Source organism: Aotus nancymaae, unplaced genomic scaffold (assembly GCF_030222135.1).
Source record: "Aotus nancymaae isolate 86718 unplaced genomic scaffold, 86718_ANA_hifiasm-v0.15.2.pri h1tg000057l, whole genome shotgun sequence".
Classification (NCBI taxonomy): Eukaryota; Metazoa; Chordata; class Mammalia; order Primates; family Aotidae; genus Aotus; species Aotus nancymaae.
Genome location: NW_026988471.1, coordinates 38,609,949 through 38,615,948, shown reverse-complemented (window position 1 = coordinate 38,615,948; position 6,000 = coordinate 38,609,949).

Here is a 6,000-nt window from a genome sequence, read left to right as displayed (position 1 = left end):
TGAAGGTGGAGGGTGGGTGGCGGGTGGGAGTGGGGGTGGGTAGGGCAGTGAAGGATCCAGAATGTTTAAGAATTCTTTGCAAGTCCATGTAATGAAATTGAACCTTTTACTTGCCAAAGACTCCTCAAGAAAATTAGATGTAAAGTATGAATATTGCCCAATGACCTAGATGATACCCAATGTCCAGGTAGTTTGGATGGTCAACAGAGTAACGGTCAGTGGTTCCCACGTAGGAATGTTTTGAGCATTACATTCAGGCACAACATCATTAAACTTGAATTCAGGTGCAAGAGCAGCACAAGACATCCAAATCGGTCCATTGTTTACTAGCCAGAAAGAGATCCAAATAAATGCACTATTATGTTACTATCATTACATATTTTTCATGCCATCGATAAACAATTTTTTTCTAAGAAATTTAGAATGAGGCCCTCTGTTGTTAACTAGGGATTTTATAATTTTGACAGTTTTAAAGTTAACATAGTATACATTTTTTCAAGGAAGTTTGAAAGAGACTGATTTTCAGCATTTAAGAACTACCTTTGTTAATTTCAACCATAAGAAGTTACACTAAAAGAAAAAGATTACATTTTCAAGAACAACCAAAAAGGTAAAAATAATATGCAAAACTCATATTATAGGAAAGAACACTGCAAGAGAACCAAAAGATAAATAGAAAATATGAAAAATCAACACCAGTAGTGATGATAATTCTCCTTCAAGTTAATCTATAAATCTAAGACAAGCTCCAACCATGATAAAAGAAAATACCAACTCTATCTTTGGCAGCTAATTAGGAAGATCTACCAAAATTTTAAATGCACATACAAATCTCACTTTTAGAGATTCATCCTACAAATCTATTAGCATCATGATCCAGGTTCAAGGTTAATCATTAAAGCATTGTTTGTAAAAGCAAGGGATTGTAAACATCCTAAAAGATCATTAATAGGAGACAAATTAAATAAATTATTGCACGTTCATCTAGTAATATACTATGCATCTGATTAAAAACAAGGTATAGTATACAAAATTCAAACTGCGACATGTTATAACTTCTATTTTAAACAAAGAGCATTCTTTCAGACTTATTTGTGGAATTTTATTATTACTATTATACATTAAGACTAATGAAATAAATTTGTTAAAGAATTTCTAAAGCTTTTTCATTTAGACTTCAACTTTTCTGAATCACTTTGAGACTCGGTGTCATAGAAATCCATATTTTGCTATGGAATGTCATTCTCTGTGCTCTACTATAATCTACAAAATCTTCTTCAAAAATGCTAACACACACCCAGGCACAGTGGCACACTCCTTTAATCTCAGCTACTCAAAAGGCTGAAGTGGGAGGGATCCCTAAGTGCTAGGAGTTCGAGGTTGTGGAATGCTACAATCATACCTGTGAATAGCCACTGCACTCCAGCCCAGGCAACACTGTCTCTTAAAAAAAAATACTGACGTATGTTACATTTGTTTTGATATCAGAACATTCTTAATGTTTATTAGAAGAAAAAAATTGGAAAACTTTCAGAGTCTGGGACTCATATTTCTTCCAAAGTGGTCTTTCAATGGTCTGTTGACTATAACATTGAGGAGTTGCAGCTATCCAATTTTTGCATGCAGACAGTGATGGTTACACCACACTTCTGCTTATCGACAATGGTTGTAAGACACCATCAAATGTAAGCCTTATGTTAACTTAAGGTGCTAAAATATGAAAAATGTCTTATTGCTGTTGAAATACTCTAAGAGAAAAAAGTGAGGTGCAGTATAGTATGGAAAGCAAACCATTTGTGTAAACAAATGGAAAAAAAAACATTTACATATGATTGTAGGTGCCTAAAATATCTCTTGAAGAATACGCACATATACACACACATACCTGTTATCTGGGGCAGGTGGAAGCAGGGTTGTTAGAGATGAGGATTTCATTGCATAGCCTTTGTGTCTTATAAATTTTAAACAATGGAAATCATATATATATATAAATTTTTTTTGAGATGGAGTCTCGCTCTTGTCTCCCAGGCTGGAGTGCAATGACATGATCTTGGCTCACTGCATCCTCTGCCTCCTGGGTTCAAGCAATTCTCCTGCCTCAGCCTCCCGAGTAGCTGGGATTATAGGCACCCAACACCATATCCGGCTAATTTTTATATTTTTAGTAGAAACGGGGCTTCACCATGTTGGCCAGGCTGCTCTTGAACTCCTGACCTCAGGTGATCTGCCCGCCTTGGCCTCCCACAGTGCTGGGATTACAGGCGTCAGCCACCATATCGGCCTGTAAATATATTATTAATTCAAAAAATAATACATCAAAAACATATACATTTGCTTTTGCTGTTTTGAAAATAAAATTAGTGTGAAATGTCACTATATTCTCAATACAAATTAAAGCAACAGGTTTCAGTTTCAGATAAAAATGTGTTTTCCATAAGAAGTTGTTACATTTATTGCCCTAGGCAGTTATTTAAAGACCCCCGTATAAAGCATTACCACAAGTAAAATCTAAAAGAAGGTACAAATCAGCCGGTAAATCACTCCAGGGCTGCCACTATATTTTTACTGGTTGGGTTCAAAGATACATAAAGAAGGGACTCACAAACAAGATGGCCACTTAGGAGGAAGTCGGGATTGCAGCTCCGAGAGAAGGCGCAGAGGGTGAGTGGACGCCGCATTTCCGGACGGATTTTTACTGCCCACAGACCAGGAGATTCATAGGAGGAGAAGCCCCATGGGTCACCAGCACCGCTGGTTTGAGCGGTGTGGCCGCTCAGCCTACGCCCTGGGGCGGGGGGCAGCAGCTTCTTATGCGGAGCGAGAGAGACAGAGTTCCCTCTGAGCCAGCAAGGGGAGCTGAAGTCGGGAGTCAAGCCAGGAGACTAGACTCTCTGGCAAGGGCGTGCCACGAATCTCAGTGCTGCTGCTTCGGCTGATGCAGCGGCTCACAGGGCAGCGGATTTTAACTGCCCACAGACCAGGAGATTCACAGGCGGAGAAGCTCCACGGGTTCCCAGCGCCGCTGGTTGGACTGGAGCAGCCGCTCAGCCTGCACCAGGGCCAGGGAGCAGCAGCTCCTTGAGCAAAGTGAACGAGACTGTGTCCCCTCTGGGCCAGCAAGGGGAGCTGAGGCAGGGAGTCAAGCCAAGAGATTCCCGGGCAAAGAGGGCCCCACTGGAAACACAGCTGAACCAGGGACGGTCCAGCTCTGTGGGGGAGGGGCATCCTCCATCGGGAAACACCCTGCAGTTCCCGGGGCAATTTGCCATAACCAAGACAACCCGCCACTACAGAGACTCCGTCACTACAGGGGCGGGCCAGCATAGCGGAAGCAGTTCTAACTACACCCATGTAAACAGGACTGCAGGGAAGCTCACACGGAAGCTGGGCAGAGCCCACAGCAGCTCAGCGAAGCCCCTGCAGGCTGAGTGTGACTAGACTGCCACCTTGTGGGCAGGGAAAACGACAGCAACACAGCTGAAAATCATAAAGCCCTAAGTACTCCCTGGGCCAGAACACCTGGGGGGAAGAAAAGGGGGTTTATGAGTTCAGCTGCTGCAGACTTAAAATTACCAAAATCAGAAAGACAGCAACTACCAAGTCGATAGGTGGATAAATCCACAAAGATGGGAAGAAACCAGTGCAAAAAGGATGAAAACACCCAAAACCAGAACACCTCTCCTCCTACAAGGGAGCACAACTCCTCACCAGCAAGGGAACAAGACTGGATGGAGAATGAGTGTGATGAAATGACAGAATCAGCTTTCAGAAAGTGGATAATAAGAAACTTCCGTGAGCTAAAAGAACATGTTCTAACCCAATGCAAAGAAACTAAGAACCTTGAAAAAAGACTTGATGAAATGCTAACGAGAATGGACAACTTAGAGAGGAATATGAGTGAATTGATGGAGCTGAAAAACACAACACGAGAACTTCGCGAAGCATGCACAAGTTTCAACAGCCGAATTGACCAAGCAGAAGAAAGGATATCAGAGGTTGAAGATCAACTCAATGAAATAAAACGAGAAGGGAAGATTAGAGAAAACAAGGTAAAAAGGAATGAACAAAGTCAACAAGAATTATGGGACTATGTGAAAAGACCTAATCTACGTGTGATAGGTGTACCTGAATGTGACGAAGAGAAAGCATCCAAGCTGGAAAATACTCTTCAGGATATTATCCAGGAAAACTTCTCCAACCTAGCAAGGCAGGCCAATATTCAAGTCCAGGAAATACAGAGAACACCACAAATATATTCCTCTAGAAGAGCAACCCCAAGGCACATAATCATCAGATTCACCAGGGTTGAAATGAAGGAGAAAATACTAAGGGCAGCCAGAGAGAAAGGTCGGGTTACCCACAAAGGGAAACCCATCAGACTCACAGCAGATCTCTCAGCAGAAACCCTACAGGCCAGAAGAGAGTGGGGGCCAATATTCAGCATCCTTAAAGAAAAGAACTTTCAATCTAGAATTTCATATCCAGCCAAACTAAGCTTCATAAGTGAAGGAAAAATAAAATCCTTTGAGAACAAGCAAGCACTCAGAGATTTCATCACCACCAGACCAGCTTTACAAGAGCTCCTGAAGGAGACACTACACATAGAAAAAAACAACCAGCACCAGCCACTCCAAAAACGCACAAAATGGTAAAGAGCAGCAACACAATGAAGAATCTGCATCAACCAATGGGAAAAACAGCCAGCTAGCATCAAAATGACAGGATCAAATTCACACATAATAATATTGACCCTAAATGTAAATGGACTAAATGTCCCTATCAAAAGACACAGACTGGCAAATTGGATAAAAAGCCAAAACCCATCAGTGTGCTGTATCCAGGAAACCCACCTCACATGCAAGGATACACAAAGACTCAAAATAAAGGGATGGAGGAAGATTTACCAAGCAAATGGAGAGCAAAAAAAAGCAGGAGTTGCAATTCTCATCTCTGATAAAATAGACTTTAAAGCAACAAAGATCAAAAGAGACAAAGAAGGACATTACATAATGGTAAAAGGATCAATGCAACAAGAAGAGCTAACGATCCTAAATATATAGGCACCTAATACAGGAGCACCCAGATACATAAAGCAAGTTCTTAAAGACTTGCCAAGAGACTTAGACTCCCACACAATAATAGTGGGAGACTTCAACACACCATTGTCAATATTAGACAGATCAACGAGACAGAAAATTAATAAGGATATCCAGGACTTGAACTCAGACCTGGAACAAGAAAACCTAATAGACATTTACAGAACTCTCCAGCCCAAATCCACAGAATATACATTCTTCTCAGCACCACATCACACCTACTCTAAAATTGACCACATAATTGGAAGTAAATCACTCCTCAGCAAATGCAAAAGAACGGAAACCATAACAAACAGTCTCTCAGACCACAGTGCAATCAAGTTAGAACTCAGAATTCAGAAGCCAACCCAGAACCGCACAGCCTCATGGAAATTGAACAACTTTCTCCTGAATATTGACTGGATAAACACTGAAATGAAGGCAGAAATAAAGATATTCTTCGAAACCAACGAGAATGAAGACACCACAAACCAGAATCTTTGGGACACATTTAAAGCAGTCTCTAGAGAAAAATATATAGCAATAAGTGCCCACATGAGAAGAAAGGAGAGATCAAAAATTGACACCCTATCGTCAAAATTGAAAGAGCTAGAGGAGCAAGATCAAAAAAACTCAAAACCTAGCGGAAGACAAGAAATAACTAAGATCAAAGCAGAATTGAAGGAGATAGAGACACAAAAAACCCTACAAAAAATCAATAAATCCAGGAGCTGGTTTTTTGAAAAGATCAACAAAATAGACCACTAGCCAGACTAATAAAAAAGAAAAGAGAGAATAACCAAATAGATGCAATAAAAAATGATAAAGGGGATATCACCACAGATGCCACAGAAATTCAAACCATCATCAGAGATTATTACAAACAACTCTATGCACATAAATTAGAAAACCTGGAAGAAATGGA